Genomic DNA, 15,999 nt, shown 5'->3' with positions numbered 1-15,999 from the left:
CCCTCCATCCTGAAAAAAAATGGGAATAAATCCCACTCAGTTTATTCTTTTCGTTCTGGGTAGTATTCCATTTTATGAAAAATCTCCATTTTGCTATCAATTCATGCGTCAATATGCATATTTGGCTTGTTTCCAGTTTGGGACAATTATGAATTCTGTGACCATTTATGTTAAAAAAAAAAAAAAAAAACCTCTACCTTTAAAACCACAAAGCACTTCTGAGAGAAATAATAAATTGAGAGATATACCATATTTATACATTGGAAGACTCGATATTATTAAGCTTATTCTTAACTTAACCTGTAAATTTAATGTAATCATAGTCGTAAACTTACCTTGCCCTTGTAGAAATTGATCATCTGATTGTAAGCTTTCTATGGAAATGCAAAGGAGGTAGCACATCCAAACATTTTAGAGAAAAGAGTAAATTTAAAGGACTCATATTACCTGACTTGGCAACTTACTGTGAAGCCACAGTAATAAAAAAAGTGTGGTGTTTGCATAAGAAGAGACAAATGAATTAATGGAACTGTATAGAGTCCAAAATTAAGATCTACTCTTTATGGTCATTTGATTTTCTATAGTCTTCAAAGAAACCGAGTAGAGAAAGGGAAAAAAATAGTTGTTTTTTTTTTTTAAACACTGGATATTCATTAGAAGATAGATATTCACTAAGCTAGATATTCATTAAAAAAGAAAGAAAACAAAGAACTCTTGCTTCACACCAAACACAGATATTTAGAACTGAATGTAAAAGTTAAAATGATAAGACTTCTAGGGAAAAAGAAAAAAAAAACCCAAAAAAGAAGATTATCTTTGCAACTTGAGAAAAAACAAGACGTTTTTAGGTAGCACACAGAAATTCATGATAATACAAAAATAGGTACTTAGACTTCACCAAATTTTAAAACTAGTGCTCACCAATTACACATTTAAGAAATTGAATAGGAAGCACCTGGATGGCTCAGTGGGTTAAGCTTCTGCCTTCCGCTCAGGTCATGATCCCAGGGTTCTGGGATGAGCCCTGAGAAGGGCTCCCTGCTCAGCAGGGAGCCAAATTCCCTCTCCCTCTACTGCTCCCCCCTGCTTGTGCTCTCTCTCTGTCAAATTAATAAAATCTCCCCTCCCCCCAAAAGGGAAAGAAAATGAATGAGCCAGCCACAGACAGGAGGAAAATATTTACAAAACATGCATTTGACAAAGAAATTGTAGCTGCAGCATACACTTACAAAAGCACCTCTAATTCAACAATAAAAAGACCAAGAGTCCATTAAAAAAAAAATGGGCCAAATATTTAAATAGACATTTAATAATGCTATGCAAATGACCATGGGAAGACCCTCAGCCACAGGAGACATCAGGTAAATGGTGATCAAAGCACAATGAGCTAGGACCACCCAACCAGCAGAATGACACAGACTAAGAGCTGCTTAACCTCAAAATTGACAAGAGGATGGGGTAACTGAACTTCTCCCACAGTGCTGGTGAGGCTGATAAAATGGTATGATTACTTTAGAAAAATCTCTGGTAGAGTCTTATAAAACCAAGGTTATTACTACATTATGACCCAGCAGCATGTGTGCGAGGAAAGATTTGTGTAAGAATGTTTATAACAGGTTTATTCAGAATAGCTAAAAACCTGGGTGAAACCCCAGTGTCCCCCAACAAGAGGTAGATAAACAAACTGTAGTATATTCATCCAACAGGCTACTGCTCATCAGTAAAAAAGGAATGACCTACTGATACACACAAAAACATGAGTGAACATGAAAACAACATCATGCATACGCACTGTCTGAAGGAGACGAAGAAAGATTACCTCTGGAGGTAGGAGGAGGCACCGACTAAGCAGGGGAATATAATGGTTTCTAGATCTGGAATGATGACAAGGATTTGGATCACACAGATGTATATATTTATCAAAGCCCATCTGATAGTATACTAAAGATTTGTGCTTCTTACTGCACACGAACTTTGTCTCAAGAAAAAAGTTAAACAATTGGACTCTAGTTAGTGACATGTATCCCTAAATGTTTAGGTAAAGTATACTAAGGTCTGCAACTTTATTTTTTTTTAAGATTTTATTTATTTGTTTGCTTATTTATTTATTTATTTATTTGACACACAGAGAGAGAGAGAGCAGCAGCAGAGGGAGAGGGAGATACAGACTTCCCGCTGAGCAAGGAGCCTGATGGAGGCCTGGATCCAGGGACCCTGGGATCATGACCCGAGCCGAAAGCTGATGCTTAACTGAGTGAGTCACTCAGGTTGCCCCGAGGTCTGCAACTTTAAAATGCATCATACAAGTAAAGAGAATGGAGCCTCTGGGTTGGTGAACATGTGTTGACTTAGGGAAGGTGATGCTCCAGGACAGGACATGGAAGCTCTGGGCCCTTCCCCACACCTTGCCCTGGGCTTCTCTTCCATCTGGCTGTTCCTGACTTATAGCTCTTATCTTAAACCAGACATCAGAAAACATTAAAAAATATCTATAAAATACCAAAAGAATAATCCCAAAAGAAGGAATTGGTAATTTGGAATTCATTAGAATGAAAGAGTGCTTCGTGAGGGACTATATTTAGAGAGTGAGAAGACAAGCCACAGACTGAAAGAAAATATTTGCAAAACTCAATATCTGATAAAGCAGTGTTTTCCAAGATATACAAAGAACTCTCAAACTCAACAATAGAAAATAAACCCAGTTAAAAAATAAACCAAAGACCTTTACAGACACCCACCAAAAAAGATACAAATGTCACTCAGCATATGAAAAGATATTTCATATCATATGTTATCAAGAAAATGCTAGGTAAAATGAGATACTGCTTTGTACCTATTAGAAATCCAGATCGCTGACAACACAAAATACTGGTGAAGACATAGAGCTGTAGAAACTCTCATTCGTGGCTGATGAGAATGCAAAATGGTACAGCCATTTTTTTTTTTTTAAAGATTTTATTTATTTGACAGAGATAGAGGTCAGCAAGTAGGCAAAGAGGCAGGCAGAGAGAGAGGGAGAAACAGGGAGAAACAGGCTCCCCGCTGAGCAGAGAGCACGGTGCGGGGCTTGATCCCAGGATCGTGACCTGAGCCGAAGGCAGAGGCTTAACCCGCTGAGCCACCCAGGCGCCCTAGTACAGCCATTTTTTAAAAAGATTTGTTCACTTATTTTAGAAAGAATGAGAGAGAGAGAGAGAGAGTAGGAGTTGGGGGGCAGAGGGAGAGCAAGAGAGAATCTCAAATAGACTCTACGTGGGTCTCGATCTCACAACCCGGGCATCATGGCCTGAGCCTAAGCTAAGAGTCGTGTGTATAACTGAATGAGCCACCCAGGTGCCCTAGTACCACCACTTTGGGATACAATTTGGCAGTTTCTTACAAAGCTAAACATATTCTTGCTACATGATCTAGCAACTACTCTCTTTGGTGTTTGCCCAAAGAAGTTGGAAACTTATCTCCAAACAAAACCCAGCACACAGCTTTATTTATCATTGCCAAAATTTCGACACTGTCCTTCAGCAGGTGAATAGATAAACTGTGGAATACCCAGACAATGGAATATTACTCAGCTCTAAAAAGAAATGAGCCACCATGCTATGAAAAGACAATAAGGATGTCTATTACTGATAGAAACCAAGCTGGAAAGGCAAGATACTGCATGATTCCAATTATATGATGTTCTAGAAAAGGCAAAACTATGGAGACAGGGAAACTATTAGTGATTGCCAGGGATGGAGGAATATGAACACCAGGGGTGAACCCTAACATAAACTACGACTTTGGGTGATTATGATGTGTTGATTTAATCAGTTGTAACCTGATTAATTACATTGTAATTAATCAGTAAAATACATTGTAATCGAGTGAACCACTGTGGTGGGAGACTGTTGATAATGGGGGAGGCTGGGAGCATATGAGAAATATTTGTACCCTGCTCTTAATTTTGCCATGAACCTAAAACTTCTCTAAAAAAATAAAAGTAAAGAATATGAGTTTATGGATGAATAGATGGAGGGGTATTGGGTAATATTTGAAGAGGCCAATACAGCAAAGTGTTAGTTGTAGAATCTATGTGGTGGGTATTTGGGTGTTCATGGTATAATCATTTTAATTTTTTGTATGTATGAAAATTTTCAATAATTTGGGAACAGAAAGTCTTTGCTGCTAAAGTCTTAGATAAAATACTCTTGATTGGACTTGAAAATACAAAAAACCCACAACATTTTGTGTGTGTTTTATGTAGATTTTATGTAGATTAATTATAAGTATTGCAACCCAGAGAATTTTTGGTTTTAATTGTTGGTAATGTGATTACTGCTCTGTCTCAACAGAGAGGATCCCTATGAGACCAGATGAATTTTCTGTACCTCATCGCACAACACAACAGGCAATTGAATAACCTCAGTCCAGTTTGAATTTTTAAGGCACATCTCATAACATTTTTACCTCAGAATGCTGGTTGAGTATCTAGTACAAAATAATTTTGGTTACAGATTTCTATCACCAGTTACAAAACATCTTAAGAAAAATTCAGGAGGAAATTTATCTTTTAGTCCTAAATTAAAAATAATGCATTATTAGCTATGTCCCTCAGAAATATTTCTCTTGAAATTATTTCTTGCTTTCACCAAAATATGGTACTGTAATTTCAATAAGAAGAAAATACGAGAACTGAATGAGATCTTGTGATTGGATTTCCTTAATTCTACCTTGAAAATAAATGAAAATACATTTCTTGTTACTTGGAAATAAAAACTGCACAAAGAAATCAGTCACAGATGGCAAAGGAAAAGAAAAATATTCGGAGAGTGTGTTCCACAAAGCGCAGACTTCTCCCCCCTTTTAGCCATATTTCTTTTATACTAAAAAAAACTCCAGGAAAGAACGATAAGTGGAATTTCATTACCTATGGCAATGAAATTAATTACTAGACAATATGGGCTAATTAAAAAAAAAAGTTTCGTTTGAGGCAAAGAAAACATGAGGATTTTATAGAAACTTACCAGAAGCATTCCTGTCCTTGAGAGTGGTGAGGAGGAAGAAGCCCTTGAGTCTGATTCAAACAGAGTCTTCAGTGTCTTGGGGTCAGAGCAGGACAGGCTGTGTCCCTTAATAAACATTTTCACTGAACTCTACGAGGCCATGAAAATGTAGGGGCTTCCTGAGGCCAATTCATTAACCAAAGTTTACTAATCTAGCTGGAGTTTTAATTAAGTTTTGTCCAAGGAGAATCTGTACTTCCAAAGGGAAAAGGCATCCTCTCCTGAAGAATCAAGAAGGAAACAGGAAGCTATGAACAAATTCAGTTATTTACTTTTTCTATCACATGCCCTTCTGTAAATACCACTAATATATACAGCTTTGAGCAAGCAAAGACTGTTCCTTCCGTCCAGGCACGTTGAGACTCAACAGGTGGTTGATAGGGTGACGTGTCCGAACACAGGTCAATTTCTATAGTGTTCTTTAACAGTAAACCAGGCCGAACAAATAAGCACTTGGTAAACAATTAACTTTCCAAGTACTGTTTATCTTGGGACTTTGTCTTGGTTTTTATTGTGGTTTAAGTAGCCCATTTGCTATTCACTCCACCAGGAGATCTCATTATTTTCTTCTTATTCGTTATTTTTTATTTTAAAAGCATTAATTAATTAATTAATTAAGAAGTAAGAGCAATACCTCTAGAATGATGTTAGTAATAAATAAATATTTCAGTGGCAGGAGTTATTCTGAGGCTGTTAAATTCATGTGTCCAGAACATTATTTGTGAGTTGAAAAATCTTGCTCGAAATGTTCTTTTCAGTCTTCTATTTTATTTTATTTTTTAAAAGACTTTGTTTATTTGACAGAGAGCGACAGAGAGAGAGAACAAGAGAGCACAAGCAGGGGGCGCTGCAGAGGGAGAGGGAGAAGCAGACGCTCGCTGAACAGGAAGCTCAATGCAGTGCTTGATCTCAGAACCCTGAGATCAGGACCAGAGCCAAAGGCAGATGCTTAATTGACTGAGTCACCCAGGCACCCGGCTCTTCAGGCTTTTTAAAATTTATTTATTTATTTATTTATTTATTTATTTATTTATTTATTTATTTAATAGAGAGATACACAGCCAGAGAAGGAACCCAAGCAGGGGAGTGGGAAAGGGAGAAGCAGGCTTCCTGCCGAGCAGGCAGCCCGATGCTGGGCTCGATCCCAGCACTCTGGGATCATGACCCGCCAGGGCAGACACTTAACAACTGAGCCACCCAGGCACCTCTCTCTTCAGGCTTTTAAATGCATTAAGATGCTGTGGTTAATTTGGTCATTTAAAAAATAAGCTTTTGGAGTTCCTAATGTTCTGAGTAACATGCTTTGGCAAATGCTACTTAGCATTCCTTCTCTTATTCCTTTTTCATGGCTGTATCATTTCATGTATGTGGCTGTCCAAATCTCCACAGCCAATGCTGATCTTTGCTTGCATACTTGTTCTGCACAACAATTCGCTTTATAGTTTTATATAGATGTCTTGTTGATTCCTTAAGCTCACTATTTTTTTTAATTTTTAATTTTTTATAAACATATATTTTTATCCCCAGGGGTACAGGTCTGTGAATCACCAGGTTTACACATTTCACAGCACTCACCAAAGCACATACCCTCCCCAATGTCCATAACCCCACCCACTTCTCCCAAACCCCCTCCCCCCAGCAACCCTCAGTTTGTTTGTGAGATTAAGAGTCACTTATGGTTTGTCTCCCTCCCAATCCCATCTTGTTTCATTTATTCTTCTCCTACCCACTTAAGCCCCCATGTTGCATTTTTAAAGTATGCTATTTTCTCCTAAATTCAATCTTTCTTTGTTGTTTAATACAATAGTTGCCAGTCACGTAGGACTATGGAACATTTGAATTGTGATTAACCCAAATGAGTATGAAATACACATTTCTCCTTTGAATTTATACATTGAAATGATCATATTTTGGATATACTGGATAAAAAAAGATATATTAAAATTAATTTTGCCTTTTTCTTTTTGATCTTTTAAATGTGGCTACTAGAAAATTTGGCATTACATATGTGTCTCTCATATTTTTATTAAATAGCACCACTCTATACTTCCCTGTATTTCTCATCCAGGATCAGAACCTGGTACCATTTTAGATTTTTCAAATCCAGGACTTTTTCCATAATTTCTCTCAGATTCAACCTATCCTTTCATTGACATTGCCAGCACTCTGCCTTGTGATCATCACCCCTGGACCATCTGCCCCCAAATTATCATTCTTTTTTTAAAGATTTTATTTATTTATTTGACAGAGAGAGATCACAAGTAGGCAGAGAGGCAGACAGAGAGAGGAGGAAGCAGGTTCCCTGCTGAGCAGAGAGCCCGCCGTGGGGCTCGATCCCAGGACCCTGGGATCATGACCTGAGCTGAAGGCAGAGGCTTAACCCACTGAGCCACCCAGGCGCCCCCCAAATTATCATTCTTTCCCTTTTATTTAAACTCCTTTGCTCATGTGTATAATTTCTGTGCACATGAATTAACACTTTTATATGTTCTTATTTAATAGAACTGTCAGTAGATTTTCCATTTACAATTTTTATTTTCCATCTGATGTCTGTATACTTCTTTTCTCTGTTCTTCTTCTTCTTCTTCTTCTTCTTCTTCTTCTTTTTTAAAGGAAGCTCTATGCCCAATGTGGGGTTTGAACTTACCACCCTGAGATCAAGACTCACATGCTTCTGTGGCTGAGGCAGCGAGGCACCCTCCATCCTGCCCCCCTTTTTTTTCATTTTTAACAATTTTTTGAAGTATTTTTGCTGTATATACAAAGAGTTAGCATTAAGGTAGGTATGGTGGATATCTGCGGTTAAAGTAGGTGTCTTAGATGACCCATTCAAAGAGGTTCACTCAATCCAACTTAATCCTTTGTCTGCTGACAGAAACACGGGTAGCACAGATTGAGGGCATATTTCTGGAAGAGAACGAGCTGGTTTAAGCAGATAAGAACGAGATGGTAAGAATGGGAAGCCTGGCCAGATTTTCTCGGATGGCTCCAGGAGAACCACTGGTGGACCCATCTTGGTCTCATGGAAGCAGTGAGGCGAAAGACTTATTTTTTAACTTACATTTTATGTCAGGGCTTAAAATTCAAAAGGTTCAAAAGGGTACACAGACAAAGTTCTTGCTTTCATTCCTATTTTTCAGCCATTTACTTAACCTCACTGAAGACATCCAACTTCACCAGGGTGTGTCTGTGTGTTTCCAGAGACATTTTATGCATATACAATCAAATATGCAAGAATGCTATACTTTCCTTTTAATACAAATGATAGATTACTGCACATATTTTTCTGTATTTTGAATTTCCTATTTAATATATCTTAGAGATTATTCTAAAAGATAAACTTTTTCAATGAAGTTATAAGGATTTACTCTATATTTGCTCTATTTGCTCTAAATGCCATATTAAAAATAGTTTTTTTTCCGTGTGTGCTGTAGTTACTTGTTTTTATTTTAAATTTTTATTTATTTTTTACTAGTTTTTATTTTAATGTGAAATTATTAAATTTCACATTAAAGTTAAAAATGTTTAAAAAGTTGATATAGACCACTAGATGGTGCTGTCATCGCAAAGAAATGAAATCTATACATATTTAAAAAATAATTTGCAGATTGTAAGAAAAAAAACCCCAGCTACTATAGAACTGTATAAAGTAAAAAGGATAAGCTAAACTTCTGAAGGTAGTCACTGATGGCACAGAGATTTTTCTTTTTAGTTATTTTATCTATATATCTGTATATTTCTGTATATCTATATACTGTTTTTTTCTATATATTCCTTTATAAAAAATCCCATCTGTACAATGTTACTTTGAAATATACTTTTTTTAACCTAATAATATATAATGGCATTCTTTCCATGTCAGTACATATCATTAATTTAATTCTTCAGTAGAATTTGTTGCATTGCTTTAAATGGTGAAAACATAATTTTTTTAAAAGGTTTTGTTTATTCATTTGACAGACAGAGATCACAAGCAGGCAGAGAGGCAGGCAGAGAGAGAGGAAGGGAAGCAGGCTCCCTGCCGAGCAGAGAACCCGACATGGGGCTCTACCCCAGGACCTTGAGATCATGAACTGAGCTGAAGGCAGAGGCCTTAACCCACTGAGCCACCCAGGTGCCCCTATGTTATAATTTTTTAAAAAGATTTTATTTATTTATTTGACAGAGAGAGACACACAGAGAGAGAGAGGGAACACAAGCAGGGGGAGTGGGAGACCGAGAAGCAGGCTTCCCGCAAAGCAGAGAGCCGGAGATGGGACTTGATCCTAGGACTCTGGGATCATAACCTAAGCCAAAGGCAGACACTTAATGACTGAGCCACCCAGGCGCCCCTAAGATGTTATCATTTTACCCTTTATTTGTATAATTATAATAATTTTTAAGGTTACTTTTATTTGTTATAATTGATTTTACCTCCAGGAATAGATATTTAGATTGTTTCTGGATTTTTGCTGATACACACAACTGCCCTTGCACATTCATCTGGGTAGAGTAGGTGTGAAGTCTATGTTGACATAATTTCTCTCAGAAATTTAAAGGCATGATCTATGAACTAAACGTCCTAGCATTGCTGTTGAGTGGTTAAATATGCTATTTTAATCTTGATTCCTTTTAAGCCCTTGGAATCTGATCTGTTCTCTCTCTGCCCATCCTCCCTGTTTCTCTTTCTATGCTTTAGGGATCATTTCTTTCTTTCTTTTCTTTTCTTTTTTTTTTTTTTTAAGATTTTATTTATTTATTTAACAGAGACAGAGCAAGAGCGGGAACACAAGCAGGGGAAGTGGGAGAGGCAGAAGCAGCCTTCCTGCTGCTGTCACTTTTAATTCTACTATTCAGAAATAGCCACTTCTAGTATCCTGATGTATAAGAGGTCATTTCTTTTGAGCCTCCTTGATAATGTCCCTAGGTGCAGTTCCTTTTCCCAAACACTGTTCTGGGCCCTCAGTGAGCCCTTTCAGTCTGGGAACGTGTGTCCTTCCATTCCAGGAAATGCTCCTTGCATTAGTTCTTCGATAATTTTCTCCTCCCTATTTTCTGTTTTCTCTTTGAAAAACTCCCATTATTCGATGATTTATCTCCTAGACAGATTCTCTACTTGCAAAAAATATTTTTTCTCTTCTGTTCTTTTACTTTTTACTTTTGTCTTTGTTCTACCCTGCTTTTTGCCCTCAACTTTATTTTTCAGGCTCTTCTATTGGTTTGTTATTTCTGCTGTCATTAAAAAAAAATTAATGTGCTACTTTATAGATGACATTGAGAATGTGAAGGCAGTGATTTGGGCTGTGGCCCTAAAATGAGGTTGAGAAAATGTCTTTATCATTTTTGTTCATGATTAGACCAGGTGTGACATGATGGCGAGAACGCTGATTAAAGAGTCAGGAGGCTGATGTTCTTACGCCAGGTATGCAATAATCAATAGTGTCGGTACGTCTCTGGGGCTTTTTCCTCATTTATTTGTTAATTTATTCAGCAAAGATTTAGTATATTCAGCTACTGCTATAAGTCAGGCACTGGGTTATAAAAAGAAAGGATTGGACCAGAAGATGTCAGAAGTATTTTCTTTATTCTGAAATTTTAAGGCTAACCCTCTTGAATTCTACCTCTTAGATATCTCTTCAGTGGGTTCCTTCCTTTATTGTCCTCCTTCTACCACCTTACCCTCTATTGAGTGGACTTCTGCAACAGTTTCTTAGCTAGTTTTTCTGATGTCAGAGCAGGAAAGACTAGGGAAGAAGGAGAGAGAAGCCCAGGAGAGGGCAGGATTCAGTGAACCTGTGGGATTATGGGGGTTCCCTGGCTTTACTCTATATTTTTGCTGTCATATTTTGAATTTAATAAAACTTTCTCCTTAGGTTCATTGGCCTCCCTAGTTTGCCTGGGACTGAGAAGTTTCCAGGAATAGCAGGCTTTCAGTGCTAAAACCGAGGTATACTTGGACAAACCAAGAAGGCTGGTCATTCTGCCTCTGGATATTCTTTTGGTAGCAGCTCCCCACCCCCCATCTGCAATATTGGTCCCCCCCCCACCAAGAATGTTATAGATTTTTTAAAAAGCCTTTGTTTTTCATAGTATCATGTGTTGTCTCTATTTTCTTTGAACTTCTTTGGTTTACTTCTTTTCGTCTTTCTTTTACGGAGAAGAGTTTCCACAAATGTCTTGCAATTTGTAATTGGCTGATCATATTTAAGAGTGTTGACTGGAAGCTCTAAGAGAGTTGGGTTTTACTACAGGGGGATTGGGAAAGAACCTCGTATATCATTGTAAGATTACCAAATATCAGTCTAGAGCTCTTTTTTCTTGGGCTGGCTAGTTTTCTCGAACAGAAATTGTCCATGATCTAGTGGGCAGCCATCATCGTGTGGGGAGCAGGAAGCTCGTGGAGAAAATGGACTGGAATGGCAATGGTGGGTGGAAGTGGGGACTTCCACTTACCGGGCGTTTTCAGTATGGGGCTTTGCTCCATTGGTGCTTGATGTCTTTGTGGCTAGGTACTCTACAGTTCATACCTTTCAAGAATGTTAGCCTCTCGTCTTCTACTGTTGCTGGAGAGAGGTCCTCTCCTCCCTTTGTTGGAAACTAGTAGTTTCTAGGAGTGAAACTACTATTTTTTTATGATTTCCAATGAATTCTCCAGGTTTCAGCTTCAAATACTTGTAAGTCCCCTTGTCTTATTCCAAAGACTTTACAATGGCCTCCAAGGTGTCCAAGTGATTTCCTGACCATCCCCTAAGGCCTGTCTTCATCCACCCCCCATATCAACCTAGACCCTGGCATGCCAGGCACAGTCCCAGTTCAAGACATTTACATTTGATGTACTGTTTCCCTTCAGGTACCCAGATGGTGGGCTCCCTCTACTCCTTTAATCTTTGGTCAGATAAAAGCCTTAGCAAGGGCTTTCCAGATCACTGTATTTTAAAGTGGGTTCCTACCCGCAGTACTGCCTACCTCTGTTCTGATTTTTTTTCCACCATCCTTACTGCCATAGAATATAAATATAATATATAATTGAATATATCATAATGAAGTATATTATAATTGCATATTATATACTATTTTATTTTAATATATATTATCCCCATATTATATATTTCCATATTATTATAAGCACCTATTAGGAGATTAGCTCCATGAGGATAGGCATTTTTGCCTCTTATTTCATACTATTTTCCCAATGAACAGGGGAGCTTGACAATTAGAATGATCTGCCCTGCATTTTCACTTTTAGTGATACCTGGTGCCTTAACTCTTGGGTCATTCCGGGGCAAAGCAAACAATCTGCTTTCTAGATTTTATAATTTATGATCTTTTCTTTTTTTCCACTCTTGTCTTGTTTCATGCTCTCTTTGTACTTACGAATTAATGCCTTAAAAAAAAAATCCTCTACTGTAATTTCAGTGGGAGTTTGGGAAAGGATGGAGAAAGACACATGTGCTCAACTCATAAAATTTAAGCCCTAAAGCATCTCTTTGCATATTTTGGCTACCTGCATTTAGTTTTGTAAGTGTTTGCTTGTGTATTTTGCTTAAGTTTCCTTACTGCTGCTCTTCCTGTGCTGTTTGATTGTGACTACCTTTGAAAATTAAGGAAATGAGATTTCTGTCATTTGTGCTGCAAAGCTTTTCCTCAGAAATGTTTGGACTTCTTGTGACGGGGCTTCCTATTTCATGACATTTTATCTATCTTTTCCTATATATCAGTTGTTTTCATTCTTTGATTCCATTTCTGAATTCTTTAGTATTTTTTACTGATCTGCTAATTCGTTGTTAGTTTTGTTTATAGCTTTTATTTTGTAATAAAATCTCAGACTTACATAAAGTAAGTAAGAATAGCACAAGGAATTCTTTAAATGTTTACATTTTGCCACGTTTCCTTTATCTTTCTGTTATTGCTATTGCTGTTTTTTGAACCATTTGGGAGTAAATTATAGACATAATGATAATTTACTCCCAAATACCTCATTGTGTATTTTATAAAGCTCAAATTGCCTTGGTATGATTATCAAAAGCAGGAAATTATCATTGATTCAATGCATCCATCTTAACTAAAGACCCTATTTAAGTTTTGTAATTTTCCTAGTAATTTACTTTATAACAAAAGAAAGAAAAAAGGAAAAAGAAGTCCCTTGCCCAGTATCAAATATAGGATTGTGCTCTGCATTTAGTTGTCATGCGTCCCTAGTCCATAATCTAGAGAGTTCCTTAGTACGTTTTTGTGTTTTATGACCTTGGCATTTTGAAGAGTACATTTTCTCCATTGAGGTTTGTCTGCTATTTCCTCATAAGACACAGTTTATGCTTTTTGGGTGGGAACACAAGAGTAAGGTTGAGTACTTCACAGAGATGTTAACATTGATCATTTGGTTACAGTAGTGTGTCTGATGGTTTTTTCCACTCTAAGGAGACTTTGAGACTATATAAATATTCTGTGGTTTATGACAGTAGGTACTGTAGAGACAGCCACCATCAATTCTTTCTATATCACAAGTGTACTCCGCTCTTCATATCAAGAGGTAAAATCTAATTTTCCTCTGTTGAATCTGGGCTGCCCTCAGTGATCCAGTTGACTAATAGAATGAGGTGGAAAGGATGTTCTGGTGCTTCTAAGGTAAATCATAAGGCGCTTGGCAGCCTCCACATGAATCTCTTGAAAGACTTTCTCTTTGGACACTCCCTCTCAGAACTCAGCCACCATGCTGTGAGAAGTCAAAGCTCTCTAAAGATATCCTATGCAGGTGCTCTGGGGGAGAGCTCTAGCAGAACTCCCTGCTAGAACATCAACAGCCATTTTTTAGTAAGTTCCTTCAGAGGTTCGACCCATGTGATAACTCCGACCCCAGAAATTATCTGACTGCACTCATACAAGTGATTCCAAGTAAGACCCACGCAGCTGGGCCCTGTCTAAACACAAGACTATGCGAGGTAATAATGCATTTTTGTCTTAAGCCTCTAAATATGGGTTGATCTGTCACATAGTACTAGATACATGAGACAAAGTTATCCAGAATTGAGGGTCACCTGACTGGCTCAGTCTGAAGAGCATGTGATTTTTGATCTCAGGGTCGTGAATTGGAGCCCCACTTTGGATGTAGAAGTTACTTAAATAAAATAAAACTTTAAAAATTGCCTGGAATTGAGATTCTGTTGTAACAGAGACTTAAAACTTGTGGCATTAGCTTTGAGACTAGGTCACAGGTGAATATTGGAAGGCCTTGAGGAAACGATTAGCAAAACCTGGAGGACAGTGAGGAAGCTATTGTTGGAAACAGGAAGAGTGACAATTCTTGCTATGTAATCTTAGAAGGTTTGGCAAAAATGTGGCCTGCAGATATGTGGGAAGTCGAAACGAACTAAGAGATTTGGCCAGAAAGACTTTCCATGTACCATGTTGAAAGTGTCATCTTGTTTCTTTTAGCAACATACACTAAAGTAACAGATGTAGAGAGAGGAAAAGATACTCTTAAGTTTTTGGACAGTTTCCCGGGAAGTAAAATTTTCTTAAGATTATAAAGGGGCTCTGGGATTTTGGATTTTCTAGATCAAAGCTAGAAAATTACTAGTAATTCTGGTGACAGGATAAAGCTAGAATTAAAGCTGCAGCTGTATCACCCATCGTTGACCCTCAGATGGAAGTGTGGGCCTTGTAGACTCTGTCAGGTGGACATTAGGGCTCCTGAGAATCTTAAGGGCATCTTCCCATAGCACCCTGACTCTCAAGCAGGTAGAGAAGGCAAGTCTTAGAGAGATTTTGTGTAAAAGGAGTGAACACCAATATTAGTAGGGAATATATTAAGTTTTCAAGAAGTAGTTGCAAGCATAGTTTGCTTGGGTTGACAGGACAAAATAGTTCAAAATGAAAAGGTCCTGAACTTCTTCAGGCGGGAAAGAGTTTGAGAAAGCTTCTCAGCTACCAAACAGAATTTCTTATAGAAAAGGAAGTTCGAGGGACGCCTGGGTGGCTCAGTTGGTTGGGCGGCTGCCTTCGGCTCAGGTCATGATCCCAGCGTCCTGGGATCGAGTCCCGCATCGGGCTCCTTGCTCGGCAGGGAGCCTGCTTCTCCCTCTGCCTCTGCCTGCCATTCTGTCTGCCTGTGCTCGCTCTCTCCCCCTCTCTCTCTGATAAATAAATAAAATCTTTAAAAAAAAAAAAAAGAAAAGGAAGGTCGACTCAAAATGAAGAGTTAAGAGTCCAAGGGGTAGAATCAAGAGTCATGGAGAGCCACTCCAGGGGAGAAGATTAGCCCCCAATCAAAGAACTAGTGGTATGTGTCTTCCAGGATTTTAGAATTCTGTGAACCAGGCACTGCTCTGTGCCTCCTGATAGTTCCTCCACTTCCATCCTGTTTCTTTCCTTATTTTTAAATATTTATTTATTTATTTATTTATTTTATTTGACAGAGAGAGAGATCACAAGTAGGCAGAGAGGCAGGCAGAGAGAGAGGAAGGGACGCAGGCTCCCTGCTGAGCAGAGAGCCCGATGTGGGGCTCGATCCCAAGACCCCGAGATCATGACCTGAGCCGAAGGCAGAGGCCCAACCCACTGAGCCACCCAGGTGCCCCGTCTGTCCTGTTTCTGAAAAAAATATTTGTTGTAGTCATCCTATTTGTGTATTACCATTGCATGTGGGATTTGTGCTTATGTGTGTGGGATGGGGAGATAACTTATCTCTTGAGTTCGCAGGTGTTCAGACTGAGAGAGAGCATACTTGAAGAGTTATATCCAGCGAACTACATCATCTGTATCTGACTGTCATTTAAATGAGGAGATCCTAGATTTTTAGTTGATGCTATAATCAAATAAGATGGTAGAGGATCTTAATAGCTGTGGTGAGTCCATTTTGCCGATGAGAAAGGTGTAAATTGTGGTGACCAGAGGATGAACCATGGTAACTAGGATTGAGATATGTCCAGCACCAACTACTTTCCTCTCTGTGTGCATATGCTGCCCCTCATATTAAGAG

At 38.3% G+C, this 15,999-nt stretch overlaps 1 long non-coding RNA gene across 1 annotated transcript in view; it reads right to left on the bottom strand.

Moving 5' to 3' along the window:
• Positions 1–5,422, bottom strand: part of LOC131832050 (uncharacterized) — a 47,439-nt gene extending 42,017 nt beyond the window's left edge. The window contains exon 1 of the long non-coding RNA XR_009353906.1: positions 5,004–5,422. This is a non-coding gene — a long non-coding RNA (uncharacterized LOC131832050). The remainder of the gene's footprint in view (positions 1–5,003) is intronic.
• Positions 5,423–15,999: the final 10,577 nt, after the last annotated feature.

Source organism: Mustela lutreola, chromosome 1 (assembly GCF_030435805.1).
Source record: "Mustela lutreola isolate mMusLut2 chromosome 1, mMusLut2.pri, whole genome shotgun sequence".
NCBI classification, from domain to species: Eukaryota; Metazoa; Chordata; class Mammalia; order Carnivora; family Mustelidae; genus Mustela; species Mustela lutreola.
This window is presented reverse-complemented; position numbering and strand designations above follow the sequence as displayed.